This window comes from Alligator mississippiensis, chromosome 1 (genome assembly GCF_030867095.1).
Source record: "Alligator mississippiensis isolate rAllMis1 chromosome 1, rAllMis1, whole genome shotgun sequence".
Taxonomy (NCBI): domain Eukaryota; kingdom Metazoa; phylum Chordata; order Crocodylia; family Alligatoridae; genus Alligator; species Alligator mississippiensis.
The window spans coordinates 187,240,032-187,264,444 of NC_081824.1; the positions used below are offsets into that span (position 1 = coordinate 187,240,032).

General features: G+C 43.3%; 1 protein-coding gene across 1 annotated transcript in view; it reads left to right on the forward strand.

Annotated features, from left to right (window-relative positions):
• Positions 1 to 24,413, forward strand: part of USH2A (usherin) — a 642,051-nt gene that overhangs the window by 564,853 nt on the left and 52,785 nt on the right. The window lies entirely within an intron of this gene.

Consider the following 24,413-nt stretch of genomic DNA (forward strand, 5'->3'; position numbering starts at 1 on the left):
TATGTACCACATTGTTCCATAACAAGAATAGTGTGCCTAAACAGAGATAAGGGACTCTGCAGGTCACAGTGCCAAACTGCAGAGCCCTTGGGATTTCTGGTTTTGGTAGATGGATGAAATTAGGAGAAACCAGTAAAAGCCCAAATTAGGATGTGTGTATATGATGGCTTTGTGAAACAAAGGAATATGCTGACAGGACAGAATGTGGCTAGTATGACAACCATAGAGAGATAAATCAATGATGCCCAGAGATGAAGAATTATCAGAGGAGGAGAAAGAATACAACAGGAGGGATTTTGGAGCAGCAAAGGGTCTCCAAAAAGGGAAGCCAAGGCCATCATGAACAGAGGGCTCACCCCCCCGCCACAACTGGGGCTGGGGGGGGCTTGGCCTCCTACCTCCAGGCTTCTGACATCTGAAATTCAAGAGAGAACCTTATCTGCTATGACTGTGTATCAATAAAATTCACCTGTTGTTGAATGGAGAGGTCATGGTTGGTCTGAGGTTTTGAGTCTGCCCAGAACAAGGTATCTGGGTCATAAAACCAGTGCCAACAGTGTGCACACCATCATCTAGTACAATTTCCTGGCTGAACTATTTTACCATGCAGAAACAAGGTGTCTCTGGCACTGCTATGAAAACTCTTCCTTCCTTTCACACTGCAAGTAGCTCCTTCTACTAAAGACAGAATTTCTCCATGAGGGCCAAATTTAGTGTTAGTATAAATGATGGTGTAAGTTATACATCAGTGAGTGACCTTACAGGCAAAGAAGAATCAAAACAGATGATGTATCTTTGTTTGATGCTGACTCACATCTTCTTACGCTAACCTGCAGAAATGGCACATAAATAATCATTCTCTTTGAAATTAAAATTGCCCTAAGTACTTAGGTGTAAGGTCTCAATTATCTACATATTTGTAATATTCTGCAGTATTATTTATATTTAGACCTGGGCAAATTCTCACATGCTGTAAGAAAGGGAAACTTTGTCACCTTTAATGAGGTAGCACTTCTTTGTGTTTACTCCATAGAGTCAAAATTGCAAGTATAGGGTTTTACCTAGCAAATGGGTTCACAGAACTGATTTAACTCAATGATGTCAGCTCTGATGATAAGCTATATGACATATTTCCTGTGCTTTTTCTGTACAAAATGTTCCCTGCAAATAAAAATGAGTGAATTTTTTCAGAGCTTTTTTTTCACCATTTAAAAAAAATGATAGGAAATGTTTCCCCATGGTACTGTATTTTCTTGCATACATTATGTTCTAGAATAAGATAGCATCTTACTTTTAAAAGAGAGAAAGAAGAAAGAAAGATCTAAGTAACTGAATAGCTGTAGCTAGGAAGCCAACACTGCCCATTGTTATGCTACCTGTGAATCACTTTCATTTTAGTCTGGTCAGCAGCACAAACTGTTCTTATTGTATTTCCTTGCATATAACATGGACTCTGATTTCCAGCAGCTGCTTTTTTTAAAGTATATGTTGTATGTGAGAAAATATGGTATTAACATGATATGGATCTCGATCTACATCCACATATAGATAGATAGATAGATAGATTGTAATATAACTTGTCTCGAGTTGTAGGATACTTTTCTGGCTGTGGTTTCAACTTATATGATCATTCAGATTTTCTCCGTTATTTGCAAAGACAAATTGTGCTTTAGACCTCTCTCATGTATAGATAGTGGGCCTATATAGTCACTACATATGTTTTTTCACTTTCTGAGGGATTCTAATAATTTATTTATGCTGTAGTAACAGGTTGAGGCTCTGACCAAGATTTTGCATTTGGTAGTATACAAAAATGAAGAAAGAGAAAGTCTTACTCCAAAAGGATGGTATTTAGTCTTCTAATTTCCAGGCCAGTTCCTTTGCACTTCTAGAACATATATTCCACATCTGGTTCTCAAAGGTAGTTCTAAGAATTCTGATAGAGGGAAGAAAAAATATCAGAAAGCCAAAGTGACTCACCTATGTGTATCTGAGAGCTTTATAATGAGTGCTAGAGGAAGAGAGGGGCCAGAATTAAGTTTGCTATTAGCATTATTCATTGTTTTGTTTTGTTTTGTTTTGTTTTGTTTTGGTGTTTGTTTGTTTGTTTGTTTTTGGTATGGCCTCCTTTATGGGAATTTCTGTCCCCAACTTCTTAGCTTTTTCACAGCTTATCTAAAAAAAGGCAAAGTTTTTGTTTATATCAGCACAAAACTGCTGTGGCCAAGGTTGAAAACTTTGTGTGTTGATTTTGTACTAACTTTAACAGCATAGAACTATAGAAAAACAAGAGTGGGAGGGATCTCAGGAGGTTATCGGTCCAGGAGAACATTCATTTTTTTTCTCCCAAGTACACCAGGTCTGATTCAATGTCCCCTGAAGGCTTTGGAAAAATTTCCAGTGACTTCAATGAATCTTAGATTCACTTGGAAACTTCAGACTCCTAATTTCTGAGCTATAAATGTGTAGTTGCATATAAATATATATGTAACTACTCCTAATTCCTGAGCTATAAATATGTAGTTTAATTTCTGAACCATAAATATGTAGTTGCATGTTTTGCCTAAAAAATGTAGCACTGTTCAGCTCTTTTTGATGGTTAAAATGACTGCAAGTGGCCTCAGAAAATCCTTGAAACCTAGCAGAATTTAAATCAAAAGTCAGAAATTGTGATGATCTTGACAGGAAACAATCATTTGAAGCATCCTATAGCTTAAATGTTCCTTCCCAGAGACAGCATCTAGCTATATCTGCAGTTTTAAATACCTTCAAAAATGTAACTCATATGGACTAAATCAAGATAATCAATTTATGTGTATTCGTTTATAATGCATAAATGCCTATAATCAATAGGGAGCAAACTGTAAGAAGTAGATTTACAAATTAATATGCTTGAGTCAATACATGTGCTATAAAAATTCTCTGTGCTATGCCTTAAAGCATTTATTTTGTCCTATATATCCATTGATTGGCTTGATACTTACTTTAATTCCCATAATAACTGATATATGAAGGAAAAAGACAAAATCAGAAGCAATCCTGTTATTTTAAAACAACTTTTAGGTAATAGATCAGTGTTATATATCAACAGCACTTTGCTAGCAGCATCTAATTAGTATAAGCTACAGGTTGCTCAATGCTGCTGTTCCGTTGCCAGAAATGAATCTTGCCCTGGGAAATCCTGACTCACGGCACCATGGTGTTATGCAAAATTTCTATTTAAACAGCTGAAGATATGTGATTTTATATTTCTCACATCTGTTTAGAGGCAACAGTAGGAACATTTAATATATTGAAATATAAATAAAAATGTTCCAAAATGCCTTTGTTCCCATTTCCCCCCTGCTTTTCATTGTTGTTCCCATGCACTCATTTGTTTATGACTCACTAGTGAATGATTCATACATCTGCTTTCACACACACACACACACACACACACACAGGTATACATAACCCTTTGTATGTATGTGTAGGAGAAAAAGAACATACACATTCTCACTATATATGCATATGTATATTAATTTAGCACTGAATTATCAGTGCAAAAAACTTAGGGTGCTTATAGATGTGCTCATTCACATTCTAACTAGAATGCATAGGAGCAGACTCGATTAATCGAGTCTTCTCCACATTCTAATTAGAATGCTCCAGCATCATCTTACATTTCAAAATGGCTGTGGGGACACTATCTAAATTTCATCAAATGAGCTTTAGATAAAGCATCCTGTGGCTATTTTGAAACATAGAGTGGCTTAATACATATGACAGTGAGCTGTTTTAATTAGAGAGGCTGTCTGGGAACTGCTCCAATTAAAATGTCCCCCCCCAACACAAGTATAGGTAGGCCACTCTGTAGAAAGACGGGAAGACAGTGTTAATGCAATCTTCTCCTCTGCCCCTAATTGTGCCTTGGACATGCGGTGGAGGGACTATAGTTACAGTCATAAGAAGATTGCAGAGTTCAGCTTGCATTTTACTTTGGAAGTGAACACCTGTGTTGTTTCTCTTGACCTCTGAGGTCAGGTCACTTGAACCTGCCAGCAGCATTTCCCTCAGCCCTCCACCAAGCTCCAGAGCTGTCCTCCTTATTCCAGTGATCATTATTTCCTGTTGTCTTCTAGGATGGTGAGGGTCTTCATATCTTAAAACACAATCGCTAATGGTCACATCAGCATGTTTTTTTGCCCTTCTTTGAGTCTTAAGAGAATCTACCAGCAGCTGAGTCCAAAGCTGCTGCCATGGAAATGTTACACTTGATCACTAGAAGAAATTAAAGTAAGGAATCTATGCAGTGTTCCAAGAGTCTCTAGGCTTCTCCACAAAGAAATGCCAGGACTGGTTTGATGAGAATGATAGGGAAATTCAAACTCACATTGACAGTAAAAGGAGAGCCTTCAGAGCTTATTAGAATGGCATCTATTCCAAACAGAAGCAAGACATTTATGGCCACATTAAAACCAAGACCCAGAGGAAAATTAGAGAGTGAAAGAACAAGTGATGGGAGGACAGAATGAGATTCAGAAGTTTGCCAACAGCCCCATATGCATAGTTTCTTCAGTGGAACTGAAGTTATCGATGGGCCAGACACAAGGAGCCATCCTTCTGAGGTCCAAGCATAGGCAACTGGTGCCTCCTGAGTCAGGGGGGGCACTTGCCCATCCAGTGGCCAGTCAGTGACCAGGGGGAGTTCCCCCCATAGCCAATGGCACCGACTGGGGGGGTCCCCCCATGGCTGATCACGCCAACCCAGAAATGCCAGCAGTGCACCAGGAAATGCCAGGGCACACCTGGAAGTGCCAGTGGTGCCTCTCCTGGTGCCCCCATTCCCTGGTTGGTGTACTCAGGGGGGGCACCAGCACTCCTGCCTGCCCCCCCCTCCTGTCACCTAAGCGGGGAATACTCACTGTCAGGGGGTGCACCAGTGCTCTGAGGAGGTGCATGTGCACCCCCGTGTAACTTCTTCACATTGCCACTGTGTCCAAGGATGTAACAATACTCTTTAAAGACAGCTTCACCGTCAATACACAGTGGTAGGAGCACTTTCAGTAGCTCCTGAACTGAGTTTCTAATGTTGAAGTCAGTACCATCAAAGCCATCCTGCAACACCCCATTAAAAATTACCTTGCATATCTATCAACTTTCAAGAGGCCTTGAAATCCATTAAGCAGATGAAGAACAACAAAGCATGTGAACCTGATGGAACACAAGTTGAAATTTAGAAGCAAGGTAGAAAAATGCCCTCTCATCAACTACAAATCATTATTATAAAAACCCAAACACATGAACCAATTTCCAGTGACTTTAGAGATACCAGAATTCTTACCACATTCAAGAAAGGAGATAGATCAGGCTGCAGCAATTATCATGTGATTGCATTTCTGTTCATAGCTGGGAAGATTCTTGCCCACATTCTCCTCAGTATAGACATTTTCCTCACTGAAGAGATTCTATTCAAGTCCCAGTGTAGTTTCAAACCATTCAGAGGTACAATGGATATGATTTGTGTTGCTAGAGATCTCCAGAAGTGCCATGAGCAACACCAAGATCTTTATATGGCCTTCATTGGCTTGACTAAGGCTTTTGATTCCATGAACAGAGAGGCTGTATGGGAGATCTTGATAAGATTTGGATGCCCACCAAAATTTGTTATGATGACATGACAGCAACTATCCTAAGAAATGGCTTGAAAACAGACCTCTTCACTATCAGAACTGGAGTCAAGCAAGGATGTATGATTGCTCCAACACTCTTTTCCATTTATATGATAGCTATTCTGTGTCACATTGTTGATACACCTTCATTTGGAGCCAGCATCTAGTATTGCATGCTATTGGGAACTAGCATCAACTAGTTCTATTACAAATTGAAGATAAACAACAACTCCATTATTGATCTTCAATATACTGATCATTGTTATGTTTGACCACTCAATTGAAGCACTCCAGGTCACTTGTGATTGCTTCTATGAAGTGTATGAAATACTTGGATTCACTGGGTGCGTCTACACATGCTCCCCACAGCGCAGTTGTTACTGTGCCATCATTTAGTACTCATTTTAGGAAGTATTCAATTACTGTTACTGTGTCATCCTGGTGACACAGTTATTTTTAGCAGCTATGTTATCATAGCAATGCACTATAGTAAGGTAGCTCATCACTTTGGTGATATAGTGTCGGTGTCATGGCTTGTGCTTCCCAACACTACATCATTTTAGTGATGAGCTATGTCACCGTAGCACGTCGGTCTGGCAATGTGTAGATGCACCCAGTATTAACTTAACAAAAACCAAGATCTTTTAGCAACCCACCCCAAACTAACCAGCTAGTCCTCCCTCCACATGTTACAATTAGAGGGCAATCCTTGGAGGATTTTGAGTATTTTTCCTACTTGGGTAGCACCTTTCCCAAAAAAGTAAACACAGATGATAATATTCCTTATCAAAATCTTCTAGTGTTGCCTTTGGACATCTCCAAAATCATGCCTTTAATGAATGTGATATCAGAACCCAAACCAAACTTCTCATCTAGCAAGCTGTTGTCATCCCTAATCTGCTGTGTAGGTGTGAAACTTGGATGACATATTGGAAACACTTGAAAACTTTGGCATGTTACCATTAGTGATGCCTTTGGAAAATCCTCCATATCCTCTAAGGACAGAAGAATGAATGCCAGCATTCTGAATCAAGCCAACACCACCAACACTGTAGCCATGTTTATGTGCCACCAGCTGCATTGGACAGGACATGTCATAAGGATGCCTGACAAGGAACTCCCAAAACAGGTCCTATGCTCCCAACTGACCAATGGTCACTGCTCTAGAGATAGGCAAAATAAGAGATTTAAGAATACTTTGAAGGCCAGTCTGAAGAAATACAATATTAACATCAATACCTGGAAGTCTTAAGCACTGAATCATCCTCAGTGATTCCATGATTCATGACAAGGCATCAGTCATCTCAAGCAAACTCACTTCACTATGGAGATGGATTGCTGAGGGAGACAAAGGGAAAAAGCTGTGACCCAACATCACCAAGATGTACTCCTTCCTCACAGAATTATTTGGTACGTCTGCAGTCAAACTTGTGGACCTTGGATTGGCCTACTCAGTCATCTACAGACTCGCTGATGACTTCCCTATTTACTAGAAGAACTGTCACCCTTGCATTGAGGGACTGCTGAAGATGATGACTTGCTGTCATGTGGATAGTGATGTTGAGGCTATTCCCTGGGACCCCAGGAGGCCTATAGGGTCAGTAGATGCAATAAACCTGATAAGGTGTCTTGCAGAACCAATGGTAGGGTGGAGAAAAGCACTGTATTGCTAGTGATTATAAGAGCCTGCTTGGTTAAATATAGAGGTAGTAGCTGAGGGAAGCTACCTGAAAAGTTTCTGTGAATGTCTCCATTGAATAAATTTGCATTGCCAGGGTACAGAAAACAAGCTAAATTTGATATACTTAACTTGAGATGCATTCAAATTTTGATGCAAATGTTTTGTTCAGCTCTAGTCACTGGGTGAGTGAAAAGGCAGCCCAGCCTCCATACCCCTTGAGCCCCTGGTACTTTGCTCAAGAATGCATGCCAAATGGAATGAATTGAAAGAATGCTTTTTCTTTGTTTAGGGTACAGACATATATAAGTGGACTAGGACCATAAATTCATTTTCCATCCTGTTAATTGTTAACGGCTGTCAGAAGGCAGTGACTTACATTCACTTTCAACCTGCCTGGATTTGCATTGGAGACCCAGAGGTCAAAGGCTCTGCACTCCATTATCAGTTTCTGGAGCCAGCTGTCAATTTTTTCTGTAAAAAGTATGATTAGTTAAGGGAAAAATTACATATTTACAAACTTAAAGAAAAGTGGTTCACTATGCAATTAGCAGTGTACTTTTTGGCCTACCAATTTTGAAAATGTCCAGTTAATTTTAAGGGCCAATTCATGCTTTTAGAATTCCACACACATTGTTCCATTCTCTTACATGCAAAACCAAACTTTGGCCTTTATCTCTAAGTAAATCATTCATCATTATCTTTCAGCATAGCACAAAAGTGACAGTACTCATAACAGGTACTCATGAAGAGTTAGGACCATTCATTTCCAGGCACAGAAAGGAATAATAAAACAGTAGGAAGTAAAAACCTTTTCTTCTGCCTTAAAATGTTGCTTCTATTTTCCACTGTGCTAGTGGAAAGCAGGGATTTAAAGTTGTGAATTGCCTTGAGGCTGTGTTATCTTCCTCTACTTAGCAGCAGTTAGAGCTGTTCTTTTCATATGTGTTGGGTGAAAGTGACAAGGACTCAGAATAACAGAGAAAAGAGAATAAAATAAGCTTGTGTTTAACAATAATATGACATGTCTATTATACCAATGTAAAATTGAAGCAATAAAAACAACACATTTCTATAGCTGTAAGCAGTACCTCACAGGGGTGTTGTGGAGCTTAATTAATGTTTGTAACATGCTTTGAGATTGTTGGATAAAACATCCTATATAACCACACAGTCTTATTTTTATGGAGCACAACCAACATTCAGTGGCATTGACAAGGAAACTGATGTGAGAGTTCAAATGCAATTTATGTTAAGATCCATTTGGCCTTGGACAAATACCTTTTGGATACAGGTTATCTTCATGCCCATTTTTTTCTCTTGTTATAGCTGCTGAGCTTGTAGGAGGAAAAAAGTTGTAAGTTTGTTGTTTTTGTAATGAAAAAAAATGTGAGGATGTTTCCCCCATCCTCTCCCCTATAGAAAAATAGCCAAACTGCCTTTATGTCAACTTTACAAAAGAATTCTCCTTCTGGAGTTATCAATCATGGAACATTTTGGCATAAATAGTAAAAAAATTGGAAACTTATGAGTTCACAAAATCAAAATGTGTATAGTTTAGGGGGAAATGATTATGATGGTATCTGAGGGAGGTAAACACATAATGAAGAATGGTACAGAGAAGTAAAATTGGGTGCTTCTATTTAGCCCTCCCCCCCACCCCCGATTCCCCACTCCCCTTTTGTGGATTGTGCTTTCTTTGAAATAGTAGTTTGTAGCCCATGTAAGAAAAAGGACAGATCAGCACAGTGATCTGGCTGAGAAAGAATTTACATTCTGATGAGACTCTAACCCAGGGGTGGGCAAAATGCAACCCATGGGTGAGATCCAGCCTGCCAGGCCATTCTATTCAGCCTGTGGGGCCCCTAAAAATTTTAGAAAATTAATATTTCTCTGCCCCTGGCTCCTGTCAAAGATGACAGGAGACAGGGGCAGTAGGACCCAGGGGAAGCCCTGGCAGGCTCCTGCAACAGCAGGGCCCACCAGGCCCTGCCCCTCCCAGCCAGAAGCCCCTGTCTAGCAGGGGCTTCTGGCCTGGCACTGTGGGGCTGTTCATGGCTGCACCAGCATGGGAAATTCAGGTAAGAAAGTGGGGGGGAGGAGGTAGGGGAGGATCATGGGGATCACCCCAGTCCTGGGGCTGGGCCAGCTCCTGCTGAGCCTCACGGTCTGGCCATGCAGCTGGGAGCTGGCAGGCATGTGGGAAAGTGGTGATGGGAGGGAGTGGAAGCAAGTGGGAGCACAGGACCTGTTCTAATGTCCTGGGGCCAGCGCCAGCAGGGCCCAGAGTGTGGAAGTAGGAGCAGGAGGTGTGGGCTGGCAGGGGTCTGTGGAGCTGGGCTGAGCTGCAGCTGCAGGGAGAGTGGGGAGCTGGCCTGGCTCCATAGAGCCCCTACCAGCCGAGACCCTGGGCTGCTGCCACCCTAATCTGGGCCCCACTAGTGCGGGCCCCATGCTCCTGCCCAGTTGCCGTTGGCTCCCGTGCACCTGCACACTCCCAATGCCCCCGCCCCAGCCCTGCAGTACAGGTGGGCATCAGCACACAGCTCCAACCCCATGCTCACCCATGGGAAATGAGTTGGTGCTCAGTGCAGGGGAAAAGCGCTCCCACCCCTCGTGGCTGGCACTTCCTGCTGCAACTGCTTGCAGCCCATGAGGGGCTGTCCTGCCTCTCTGCCATATGGAGAGCAGGCACAGGCAACCCCACGTGGCCTCCAAGATGCTGCAGCACTGGGCACCAGCCATGGGGACGGGGGCTCCTTTTCCGCTGTGCTGAGCACCAGCTTGTTCCACAGCAGCAGCAGTGGCCGTGTGGAGCAGCTGCTGGGCAGCAGAGAGGTGGCGGTGAAGCAGCCACACCACAGCCTAGTGCAGTGTGGGCTCCGGGTGGGCAGCTGCAGCAAACACTGCATGGTGGCAGTGAGTGGGGGTGCACCTTTCCTCCACGCTGAGCATCAGCTTCTGCCGAGTTGCTGCTACCATGGCTCAGCCCTGACAGGTGAGGCTGGAGCCAGTGCAGGGCCCAGGCTAGCAGTGACAGCGAGTTATGAGCTGGTGCTCAGCGTAGGGGAAAGGCGCCCCCCCCCCCTCCCACCTGTGGCCAGCGCCTCGTGCTGCAGCTGCTCTGAGCCCAGGCAGGTATGCCTGTGCCTACTCTCCATTGCCATCACTGCCCCACGAGCTGGTAGTGATGCAGCAGAGAGGCAGGACAGCCCCCGCAGGCTCCAAGTGGCTGCAGCATGGGGTACTAGTCATGGGGAGCAGGGGCAACTTTTCCCCTGCACTGAGCACTAGCTCATTCCCTGCCAGTGAGCGCAAGGTTGGGGCTTCACACTGCTCCCTGCCTGTACTACAGGGCTGGGGTGGGAGCACTGGGAATGAGCGGGCACACGGGAGCCACCGGCTGCCAGGTGGGATTGCAGGGCTTGTGGTGGTGTCCTGGAGCCAGTGCTGGCAGGGCCCAGAGCAGGGCAGCAGGAGCGTAGGGTCCTGACTGGCAGGGGCTCTATGAAGCTGGGCTAGCTCCCCCCTCTCCCTGCTGGTGTAGCCCAGCCCAGCTCCAGAGACCTCTGCCAGCTCACACCCTGTGCTCCTACTGCTCTGCTCTGGTCCCTGCCGGTGCTGGCCCTGCGACACTGATGCAGGCCCTGCACTCCCATTCACTTCCACTCCCCTCTGTTGCTTTCCCCACTTTTCTGCCCACCCACTCTGCACTACATGGCTTCCGTACCCACATCCATAGCCACATCCACACAACCCCACAAACCCCCATATGTCATCACTTCTGCATATACACCACAAACGACCACAAATCAAGACAACAATATATATTTTAATTAAATTAAAATATATTATTATGGGTGTTTGATTTGTAGCATGTAATTTGTTTTTTTTTCCCCACCTAAGATGGCAAACCCTCTTCCCCAAAGGAGTATTTCCAGGGACAAGAGAAGGGACTTCCAGTGGCAAAGGTCAGAGGTCAGAGGCTTCTGGCCCCAAGATGGTGACCAGGGGGTGGGGCGCCTGTCAAGGGGTGGGGCTAACCATGCAGCCCTCAACAGCTTGCCAAAACTCAGTAAATGGCTCACCTCCCAAAATAATTGCCCACTCCTGCTCTAACCTGATCTTGGACATCAGCCAATATTTCAAATGAAAATTACAGGCTTGCACCACAACAAATGTTCCTGTAACCCCTAACGCCCAAAAAGAATTGTTAACAATGGTTGTGTCTACATGAGACACCTTATTGCATAGTAAAGCATCACCATCTACACATACAGCTCCCCTTGGCTGCTGCAGGGAACCAGAGCAGGGTTGGAGCAGCCCTCCAGGCTGCTCCTGTTGGGAGAAAACTTGGGAGATAAGAATTACAGAGCAGGGCCTGGGAGCTACTTGCTGCCACGGCAGGACTGTCCCCTCCTGGACTCTGGCAGTGGAGCCTGCCCTGGCAGCAGGCAGCTCCCGGGAACAGGGAGCAGTCCCCCAGCCCCTGCCAGGAGACAGCTGCTCTCTGTCAGCCCCTGGGCTAGAACCCAGGGGGAGCCTAGAGTTCCCCCTGGCTGCTGCAAGGGGCCAGTACAGGGCCGGCAGGGGAGGGAGCAGACTGCTGCCATGAGCAGCAAATCTTCTCCACTTCCCTGCACGGGGTGGGCTTACTCTAGAATAAGTTACTTTAAAGTAAACCCACTGTGGAGCATTTGCCCATTAGGCACATGTACACGAGGTGCTTTACTGTGAAGTAGTATAGTTTACTACACAGCAAGCACGTGTGTCTACACATTTTCATAGTTTCATAGTTGGTAGGGTCGGAAGGGACCTGAGCAGATCATCAAGTCCGACCACCTGCCATGGCAGGAAAAAGTACTGGGGTCATATGACCCCAGCAAGGTGTTCATCTAACCTCCTCTTAAAGACCCCCAGGGAAGGAGCCAGCACAATTTCGCTTGGAAGTTGGTTCCAGGTCCTAGCCACCTTGACTGTGATGTAGCACCTCCTGATGTCTAGGCTGAATCTACCCTCTGCCAACTTGTGACCATTATTTCTAGTCACTCCTGGTAGTGCTCGGGGGAACAGGGACTCCCCCAATGCCTGCTGGTCCCCCCTGACTAGTTTGTAACAGGCCACTAGATCCCCCCTCAGCCTTCTCTTGTGGAGACGGAACAGGTTCAAGTCCCTTAGCCTGTCCTTGTAGGGCCTGCCCTGCTGCCCCTGATCATGTGGGTGGTCCTCTTCTGAGCCCTCTCAATGCTGTCCACATCCCTCCTGAAGTGCGGCGCCCAGAACTGGACACAGTACTCCAACTGTGGCCTGACCAGTGCCACATAGAGGGGGAGGATCACCTCCTTGGACCTGCTTGAGATGCATCTGTGGATGCATGACAAGGTGCAGTTGTCCTTCCTGACTGTGTCCCCACACTGTTGGCCCATGTTCATTTTGGCATCAATAATGACTCCAAGATCCTTTTCTGCCTCTGCACTGACAAGAAGGGAGTTCCCCAGCCTGTAGGTATGCTGCTGGTTCTTCCTCCCCAGGTGCAGTACCTTGCACTTGTCAGTGTTGAAACCCATCCTGTTCTCATCTGCCCACCCCTATAACCTGTCTAAGTCTAATTGCAGCCTATTCCTCCCTTCTAGCATGCCCACATCCCCCCACATCTTAGTGTAGTCAGCAAATTTTAATAGGGTGCTTTTTACCCCCTTGTCCAAATCACTGATGAAGATGTTGAACAGCGCGGGTTCAAGGACTAAGCCCTGGGGGACCCCACTGCCCATATCCCTTCAGGTCTAAAATGACCCATCCACCACCACTCTTTGGGTGTGGCCCTCCAGCCAGTTAGCAACCCATTTGACTGTGTAGGTGTCGACACCACAGTTTCCTAGTTTTTTAATGAGAATGGGGTGAGAGACCATGTCAAAGGCCTTCCTGAAGTCCAGAAAGACTACGTCCACTGCTACCCCTGCGTCTAAGGATTTTGTGACCTGGTCATAGAAGGCCACCAGATTGGTCTGACAGGACCTGCCTCTAATGAACCTGTGTTGGGTGCCCCTAAGCATAACCTCCCCTGCTGGCCCCTCATGGACATGTGCCAGGATAATTCTCTCAAAAAGCTTACCCAGGATTGAGGTAAGACTAATGGCCTATAGTTTCCTGGGTCCTCCTTCCTCCCTTTTTTGAAAATGGGAGCCACATTGGCCCTTTGCCAGTCCTCTGGCACCACACCAGAGCACTACGAGTGCTCGTAAAGCCATGCCAGGTGTCCCGCAATGACTCCTGCTAATTCCCTCAGCACTCTGGGGTGGAGATCATCAGGACCAGCTGATTTAAATACATCCAGTCCCTCCAGAAGTTCCCTGACTAGATCCTTACTGACCCTAGGCCTGGGTGCGCCTACCCCGGGGCCTGAGGGGGTCCCGGCAGACGGGCTGATCTGGTCCCTGCTCAGGAAAATGGAGGCAAAAAAATCGTTAAATAGGTTAGCCTTGTCATCTGGTGTGACAACCAGATTTCCTAGCGTGTCTTGCAGAGGCCCCACATTACCCGGTACCTTGTGCAGATGCTTACTGCATAGTAAACCTCACTAATCGTGAGTATATTTGCTACCTGTAAATGCAAGTAGCAAATTTACTCATGATTCGTGATGGTACAGTAGTACTCGTATAGATGCCTGACTGGGAGCAAATCTGCTCCTGGTCAGCTGGCCACCAGGGGGCAGGAGATTGTTTCCTATGCCAAGGAGCTGCCTGGTGCCAGGGTGGGCTCTGCCACCAGAGCCCAGGCAGGAACTATGTCTCCCTGCCCCAGCAGCAGGAAGCTCCAAGCCACCCACTCCGAGATTGCTATAGGGAAGAGGGGACTGGGAGATCCTTATCTCCCAGCCCCCACTTTACCATCATGATTGGGGAGTAGGGAGCTGGGAGATCATTATCTACCAGCTCCGCACTTGTGGGGCTTGGCTAGTGGGGGGCAGAGGACTTGGAAAGAGCTGCAGGGGAGGGGCAGATTCCAGCCTCCTACTCTGTCCACCATTGGGTCAGCTAGCAGCTAGCTTACTGCTAGCTGCCCCACCAGTGGATTAGGGCAGGTGGCTGGGACCTACCCCAGCCCTGGTGCTCTGTGCCTCAGTCACCTGATTGGGGCATAGGGCTGGGATCTGCTCCTGACTGGGACAGTTCCCAGCCCCCACTCTGTGATCATGAGGCCAGGTCTAGAGAACCTGTTCCCTTCTCAGCTCCATAAGCATGGAGCTGGATTGGGAACAGGTTGGGGATCCTGTTCCCTGCCCAGCTCCATGCTCATGTTTCTGAGTGGGAAACAAGCTCCCTAGTCTGTTCCTCACCCAGCTTTGGTCTCAGCCCAAGCCTCTCTGCCAATTGTTATGCTGTTTCCAATAGATTACTCTGTTGGGTGGTGAGAGTGGAAGAAATGTAGGTTGGGAGAAGAGAAAACAACTCTTACTGCAGTACATCTTAAGAGGATTGTGAAATGTAAAATATTAAAATTAGCATGTTGACATCTGGCTGAGAGCACCTATAACTGAAGATCACTTTATTTTTGGTTTTGCTTTACTTTGATACTTTATAAGGATCTCTCTTTCTTACTATGGTATTAGACAAATGGAGGAAAAAAAATATTTTTGGAGAAGCTAATACACAGCAGTAGATTATTATGAAATGTGTTCCTTTATGGATTGGAAAATAAAGTCTTGCTACAGCAGCATTGGAGTGAACTACTGAAGTGCTGATTTTACCGAAGAGGTTTCTGTAATGTTTTGCCAGCAAAAGAGCAACAAAGTTGTTGATCATTTAGAAGTCTGCTGCTACCCAGAAGCCAACACAGAGACTGAATGCAGTGTGCTAAATGTGCTCACTTTCATTCTCCTGTGTAATGTATCCACTGCCTTCTTCAGGATGCTTTGTTTTCAAGTTAAAGCTGGGAATTCAGACTCTTGTTGAGACTGCAGCAAGTCCCCAGATGTCAAGATGTGCCAAGAAAGAAAATGATCTTCTGTGCCAACAAGTAACTTCTGCAGACAATGCTCAGTCTCAGTTGTATATAACTTACTGTTCCTCACATGATCTGGTCAAAAGAAAGAAAGTTTAGTCTTTACTAATAAACCATTTATTCCATTATTATTCATTTCTTCTGTTTTCAGAGCGTTGTACATATAGGTGGCAGGTTAAGAGAGGCTTGATTCTTCAGAACTTGCTTTCCTGAGAAGTCAAAGGCTAACTTTAGGGTTGTTCACAAATGTAATGAAGTTGCAGTGTGCTGAGTCATAAACTAATCTGGCATCTATTGTGAGCCAACAGGCTGTTAACATGAATGCAGGATCAAGCCCTTAAGAAAGGACAAAAATGTGGACATCTCAGAGGACAAAGAAACTGCTCTTATTGAGGTCATGGGCAAAATTGCCATTAGATTCAGACCTAAGATCCCTTCCTCTGAGACCTGGCAAACTCCAGACAGCATAACACACAGAAAATAACTATGCTAAAAAACATTGCATTGAAGCTGCAATGTCAAGGACTTAAAGGGAGGAAATGTCAAAATTAAAGTTGGCAGGTCCATCCTGTGCAAGGAAGGAAACAATTGTCCCATAGAAAAAAGTAGTATGTGATCATGTGATTGAAGATTATGTTTTAATTCATATAGACAAAGGGGAGAAATTAGAAAAATGCCTATGTTGCCTTCACTTTTGAGAGCTTTACTTTGCAACCTTAGGGCGTGTCCCCACAAGCATGCACAGGTGGTTTGCAGCACTGCAAACCCATCTGCAGTGCCACAATGTGCACATACCACATGTGCACACGTTCACCACACTGCTAATTTGCAGTGTGACAAGGTTTATTTTCCATCAGGAGATCCTGGTGTTAAAAAAACACACACCAAAAAGAAAAGGGGCAGCGCACATGGCTGTAGCATGCGCTGCCCAAAACCAGAGCTTTCCTGGCTAGAGCCACATTCTGGCTGCCAGCCAGGTTCTGTATGCCCAGATCATCATTGCTGCAGCCAAGAAGGCCCCCAAGACCCCAGGCCAGGTTACTGGGGCCAGCCTAGGTGCTGGCCCCAGCCTCCTTTACCCCACCCAGGGCAATTTGCTACATGCTAGAGCATGCATGCAGATGAGTGCCCAGGGACAGCTAGCAGCAGTACAGCTATGTGCCACTGCTATTTGTCTTCAAGGAAATTCATGCTCCTGCTTGTGAGGATGCACCCTTAGGCCACATCCACATGAGCATAGATGTTTGTTTCCCTGGGGACAAGAAGCTACAGCACAACTTGTGTTACTGCTACTTGTCCCTGGGGAACACCTGTGCCACATGCACTCTGGCACGTAGCAGGTACTCTGAGTGGGGTAACAGAGGCTGGGGCCAGCAACTGTGCTGGCCCCATGGGGTTTTGAGGGCCAGGGAAGCTGCAGCCAGTGTTCCTGCGGCTGGGATCCTGCTGGCAGCTGGAGCATGGCTCCAGCTGGCCAGGCTCTGGTTTTGGGCAGCATGCACTGCCATCATGTGTACCACCCCACTTTTTTTCTGCGCAAGTTTTTTGGTCCCAAGGGATCCCCTGGAGTCAAAAACACCCCTCACGCTGCAAGGTAGTAGCATAGTGAACACCTGAACGTGCGGTGTGTGGCACTGCAAATGGATCTGCAGCACCACATCCCACACAGCCATGCATGTCTGGACATGGCCTTAATGTTCTTCTACCATGGGGTGGAGTAGGAGGAACGGAGGGGTTGTATGTAAATTTCTGTATTTACAAAAATCAAACTGAAAAGCAGAAGTTCCATTGTGTGGTATCATATAGATACCCACATGTCCATGCACAGGATGAGAATTGATAGATCAAACCTGTACCACCTGGAGTAAGTGGTAGATTTTCTCTGTGGACCAGCACTAGAGGAGGACACAGTGGGTTTCACATATACTTTCTTAGAGGTGGAAAAGAGAACTGGGTCAGAATAGATAAGAGTGGATAAGCATACTTTGGAGTTGTGGCACACTCAGTGTTTTTGGATTCTGCAGATTTTAAGTGCTTAAGTTGAAGATGTTGCTACTAAGTCCAATATAAAGGCTTAAAACTTGGCTAATTTTGGATGCGTGTGTAAAGAAACACCAAAAGACACATTCCTGACATAACTGCCAGTTTTGTTTTGCCTTGTTTTTAATATTGAAGAGCAATGCAGTTTTGTTAACTTCATATTAAGAAGTTGGTGAATTTTTGGGGCTGAAACTAGAATTTCTGCTTGAGAGAGGTATCCAGCATAGAAAATCAAGCCAAACAGTTTGGTTTGATGACAGTAAGCAAGTGAACAGAGAGTCTTAAACTGACAAAGGCCACATTAGCCTAAAGTAGACTCAACCATAAATTGGACCCAAATTTTGCAACAGTTTCCCCTGGAAGCACTGTTTGCAATGAAGCAAACTGGAGATTCACTGAAGGTTTTATTTAAATTTAAAATATTCACTAAAATCTTAAAATAAATAGCATAGTCAGTAACTTGGGCTTTGTCTTATTATTTATTTTATTTTGTTTCTTTTTACTAGACATAGCCCCCACATTTCCAGGTTCTTGTATACCATTGATTTTTGTATTGACAACATAACTCAATTGTAGGAGTTGTCAGGAGAAGATGAAAGTGTTAGAGCTTGAAAAGGGGCAGCTAGGACTTTTAGCACCCTAAATGGTGTGTGAGGCAGTTTGAATCTGTAGGATAATATATATATATATATATATATATATATAAACTGGTTATTTCTATTAAATTGATCTGTAGTTTAAATAATTACATTTTAAATAATCACCTTCAGGTTACAGAATAAATGTAGTATGCTTTTTACATTTTTCAGACCTATTGTTTTGGGCTTCCTGCAGAACTGGCAAAAATAAAGCTGACCAGAACTTTTTAGAAAGTTTTATTAAATAAAACTAAACCTGAAGTATTTAGAAAAAATGGTCAGTTTTGAATGGTCTATTTCCCCAAGCATCTGTTTGGGGAAAATATATCAAAATGATTATTCTTCATTCCAGAAAACTCTTTTCTGACAATATTTCAAAGTGTTGATGTTCAATTTCAAACTGTATGCTATTTCGTTTTTATATTTTTATTATTCTTACATTACCTTGTTCCAAGCCAATAGTTGCAACACATATATTATGCTACTACTATCACTAAGTCATAAAACAAAATATTATAAAATTAAAAGGTAATAGCGAAGTTAAGTAAAATCTGAAGCGACTTCAAAATCCCATAATGAAATTTCATAATTCTGAAACAAAATAAAAAAATATATATTTCCAGAGTCAATTGAAAAAAAATCACTCTCCTGAGAAAATTTTAAATATTTGGTTTTGTCCAAAATGTACATGAAAAACAATTTGGAAATACCAACATTGCCCACAAGGCAAGGTCCTGAGAAATCGTAGGAAGGAATGGAACCTCTCAATATTTTATACTCTTACTAAAATTTACAGCATAAGAGCTCAATATAAAAATGCATGTGGATCAGAACTGGATGGCTTCAGGAAAGAATAACTTAAAGAAGCAGGGAAAGGAACATGAAGAATTCAAATGGACAGACTTGTGGCCTATAATATTGAAATTTAGTACAAGAGAAAGAGACAAAGAATTCAATCATTAGAGGAAAGATTGGGATTAAAGAGCTGAAAAATAAAAAAGTAAAAGGAAAGGTAGGCAGGAGTAAAATGGCAGAGACGAAGCATCTAGTGCCTTCAAAAAAAGAGTTTGGATTAGAAAAGTTGAGAAGAAGTTAGGGAATGAGTTGAAGAGAAGGTGATGAGATCAGCCTAATATACACCATAGGTGAGATTTTTTAAAAATGCACTGAAAACAGAGCCCCATTGACTTTCAGTGAGACTTGTCATTTTCAGTTCCTTATGGCATGTCTTTACTGCACAGTTAATCCTGGTAATTGGCTTCTAGAGGAGCCTAATCTGGATTAATGTGTTTCTACTACTGTGCCTTTACTCATTCTGTACTTTCCATATGTATTTGGGACTATATCCCATTTGTGCTAAGACATTTTTGGACTCTTTCCAAACAATGGTGTCATTTGTGGGGGAACTTGTTTGCCCTGGTTGGGAAGTAGTAGGAGATTGTGGGAATGGTGTTGGAGGACTATCAACACTCAAGTGATTTTGCTACCATCTTTACTGCAAAGCAGGTGGAGTACAGCTTAAGTAAAGCAGGACCTGGCCTCTAAGCCACATTCCCAGCCATATAAGTGAACCTACCTCCAAGCCCTCAGGCGTTCTGAGCCAACATAAGTAATCACCAGATTGCCACTTTTATATTGAAACCTGTCAAAGGGGACACACAAAACCTTTTTTTTTTCTTCGGAGGTTCCTTTTGTGGAGATTTTTGGTACTGGAAAAGATGCCCCACACAAAATGAGCAAGAACTTCATGCCTGGAGATCCTTGCAGACAGCCTGTCCCTTCCACTGCCTCCAGGGGTCCTTATCTTCCTTTCCAGCTGCATGATAGTGTATCTCAAATTGAAGTTTTTGCACAAGCTCATGTTCCCAAACTGCCAGATGAAAAGGAGGTTCCACAGAGTGGAAAGCTAGGTAGAAAAGGGATCATCAACATGATCCCTTACTGATCTCTAGAACAAAGTTGAAAACATGAATTCCTGACCCTGTGGTGCTCCATGTGGATCTGGGTTAGTAGGTGTGAGGGGTATCTGATGCCACTTGGGTGAGCAAATATTTTACTCATAAAAGAAATAGGGGTGCTGTGGTGCCACTGAGGAGATTTAGGGGATCGTGCTTAGAAATGATCTGACATTAATAATAGTATAGAAAAAAATCCTGAGGGATGAGGGGAAATCTGAGGAACATGAGAAGAAGTTTACTTACACAGTAAAAGCTGTGTTAACCGGCACTTTATTAGCTGGAAAACTCTATTAACCGTCATCCGAGCGACGCGGCAAAAGTGAAACCAGAAGTACCCCTTCCAGGGGACTTCCCATTTCACTACTGTGAGTTGAGTTTTTCTTCGCCACTTTTTCAGCCCACGGCCCAGGGCAAAGCAGCCTGCACAGGACCCCCCTCCCTGTCCCCTGGCGCACTGATGCCAGGGAGTGCACCAGATGGTGCACATTTGATTAACTGGAGTATTTGATTAACCGGCATCCCCCATTCCCAGGGGATGCCAGATAACAGAGCTTTTACTGTAGTACCCTATTTACCTGAATCCAAGATGACTTCATATTTAAGACAGCTCCTCAATAATTAGATTTCATATATGGAAAATGTTTACATTTGTTATAATTTTCCATGTATAGAATCTAATTATTGGAGGGTTGTCTTAAATTCATCCCCTTCATCCCCCCTACATCAGGGAAAGCAGCAGCGGGGAGTATACAGTAAGAGAGCAGGCAGCAGGTGGTAAGCACCCCCATGACTTGTCCCCCTAACCATGCAACAGTGGTGGCGGAGGTAGCAGTTCCACTATCTCAGGGTCACAGCTGCTGCTCATTGCTGTGTGTCCAAGCCAGAGCTGCCATGTGCTCCACGCCCTGTGAGGGTATGGAGCCAGAGCTGTGCTTGACAGTAACAGGATGGGGGTGGAGGCTGCTGGGGGCAGGCAGAAAAGGGGACAGGTCACATGGCTGCTGCAGCTCTGACTCTGGCCTGACCTGGGTTTCAGGCTGTACTCAGAGCTGCAGCAGTTGCCTACCACCCCTCCGCTTTGTACTCAAATCCAGTATAAGGGGCTCTTTCCCTCATGTTATATGAGGGGGAAAGGATGCATTTTGGATTGAGTAAACACAGTATATTGGAAGTGGAAGTATTCTTAACAGAGCTAGTCAATGACTTTGTTTTGATGAGTAGCCTTAAATAAATTATTCGTATCCATGTTACCTGTACATTGGTTCTCATTAGCTATTATGTTTCCATACTATGACCTATGGCCTACTATGGCCTTCCATACTATGACAGTATTCATACTGTCAAGGGGGTAAGCTTGGCTATCTTAAAATAGAGTAGAAAGCCAAAAGTTGACAAGATAGGAAATTGCTGGATCATCAGATCAATAGATTCAAAGATGACTAGGTTGTGTAGCTTTATGCAATTTAAACATTTGTGCAGGGAGTCTACACACATGCAATATTATTGACAGCCGCAGATCAATGCTAATTTTTGATCATTTTCAACCTACAAAACCCTCTTGACCCTGTTGCCATCTTAGGGGCATTTCAAGTAGTCAAAAGCAATCAAAGTAGACAGTGTAAAATTGGCAGAATTCTTAAGACTGAGTAATCTTGACCACCCCCAAGATCAAGCCTGTGAGGTTAGTTAAGAAAGCCAGGTGCATTGCATTCTGGATGCCACTATCTTTCAGATGCATGAAAGAATATGTTAATTTGTTTCCAGACTTTAAGTGGCTTCATTGCTCATGAATTAAAAAATAAACAAACAAAAAAGGCAATCTGAAGTGAATCTACAAGGATAAATTATTCATGCCTCACATTCCCGTTTTATATTTTGAAAATGTGTTAAAATAATGTTTTATTTTAAATAACTTTTCTTTGATCAGAATTTATGGTCGGAACAGTGAAAGTCACTGGACAGAGTATTGTTAACTGTTTATGCTGCAACTTTCAGTATTGCCAGTTGCTTCACAGAACAAATAGAAAGATGAATTCTCTTGGAGTAGCTGTCGTAGCTGAGGCAGGATGTGGTAGGTGGCTGTAGAGACCAAAGGTCACCCTCCCTTTTGGAAAATGAGGCTCTGGACTTCTGGGTGCACAGCAGAATGTGGTTGGCTACACTTTACAGCAGGTTTTCAGTTCTGTGTTAGGGCATGTTTGGATGAAGAATCATGTCACCATTAAGTATATTTTCTCATTGCTTCAGTGCAAAGAATAACAATGTCTCTGTCCTAAAGAGCTTTCAGTACTCGCACTTGCAAATATACACAGGTGACTCTCCTGACATGAGTTTGTCCAAAAGGAAAACTGCTCAAGTGCATGCAGTTAATCACACACTTAAGTGCTTGCAGGATCGAGCCTAAATTAATGATAGGCTGAGTGAGAATAATGGACAATAAGGGCAAATATAGAAAAACAGAGAAAAGTTACAGTCATCATCAGACTTCATGAATGCTCAGTTTCTTGTGTCAACTTCTTGTTTTGATGAACAATTTAATTTATTTGTTTTTACTCGTAAATGAATTCCTCCTTCGTGTTGGCAACACAGAAGTAGTTGCTATCCAGGAGGTGTTGGAACGCATGTGATTGGGAAAGTGTTCTGTGAAATAGTCTTGATCCTGCAATCAGACTCATAGATATGAACCCTGACAATAATATGGAAGCCCATTTAAGCTGAGTGAGTTCTGAACGGTCAAAGGGGTTTGTCCATGTGGATCAGATTGAAAAAAATGAGGTGGAGCCAGAGTTGAAAAGGGTAGGAATGATGGGAACCGCTGTTCTTGATTTTAAGAAATAGTTCATTTTTCTGTCCCCAAAGGTCCGAGGGGTGCTTTTTGTAAGCAATAGGTCCATCGCAGTAGAATGTTAACATAATTATAAACCAAAAATCACACAGGAAAATGTGCAATGGTAGTAAGTAAAGGCATATGCACTGTGACTTTTTAGAGAGTCAGCCTCTGAACTAAGTTATTCAAGGACAGTTATATGTGGAGGGGGAAGGGGGTAGTCCTACTGCGTGTTCTGGGAAAACATCCCCCAATCACTTTTTTTTTTAATATTACGTGTAAACTATTTGCTCTTCAAGAAGGGCTTGTAGGAGCCAGAGATAAAAATCATCCCTGGAAGGAATAGTTTAGCAGTCTCCAGAGAACAGGAGGAACAGCAGACAAGGAAATCCTTCCATCCTTGTTTCAATTCCAAAACTGGTGAGGACTACAAATAATTAAATGATGGGGTTTAGCAGGAAAAATATAGGGTATTCTTAAAATGATGCAATCTTTCTTTTTATGAAAGAAAAATCTTTATCTTGTAGGATTGTGTCCACTGGAACCCACCCCTTGATTGTATAGTTTACAAGAAACAGGGCCATTGATTTTTTACAATCCTTATCGTTCTGTATTTGTACTTTCCACAAGCCTTTGTGTAACAATTGAGAAGCAATAATTTAAAGTCATGTGCTTTCTCCCTCCCTTCCCCACCCCCAAACCATGGAATGTAAATTTTAGGCTTTTAAAAGTTCTATTTTTAAAGCCTAATAGATAACTGTCCTCGTAAAAACTATTAATACAGACCACAGCCAATTGTAAAGCTAATTTTAATCATGTTTTGTGCCAGCATAATTTCTGATGCCAGATTTTTATGCCAAGCATGAACTTCAATTTGAGCTTTGTACTTTAACCTGCAGTTCATAATTTTGCATTCGGCTGTATAGGTTTTTGGCTGTGGCAGTTTGAATGCTTCCACTTTCAAGGATCTAAGCCATAAATGTTTATTAAAAGAATCTATAATGAAATCAGTTTTGTTATTTTTTTAATGGCTGCCTTGAGTATGTTGGATGACTGAACGCAGGTTGTTAATCATTAAGTACTCATGTTACAAAAAGTGTTTGATAGTATTGCCATCTAGGGGCTAAACTAAATTCTCCATACTGAAATAAACTGTAATTGAACAGGTGCTGCTATTGACAATATACATATGTTTTTGCTTTATAGCCCACATGCTTTCCATGTTTCTTATGACAAAAGATATCTCTAAATGTCCCAGAGCAGCCAACACTTTTTTATATATAATCTGTTCGAGGTGATTACTATTTGCATTTGAGCTTATGCTTTTTTGGCAGAGATGATCAGGAATTCCTAACAAAGAATTATACTTTTTTGCATTATTAATCTTGCTAGTGTTTGCCCTGTTTAACAGAAAAAGGAATCATTTATCAGAAAAGTATGTTTATAATCTGTACTTGTGGCATCTTCAGATTTAATATTCATAATGGTCATTCAAATTCTTTGCTATATTTATCTAAAAGACTAACTCGTTGTGGGGAAATAACTATTTAAATATTCATAATCTAACTTTTAATATTTAAAAAAAGAAATTAATACTTCTGTAAAATTTGTTGCAGAGTC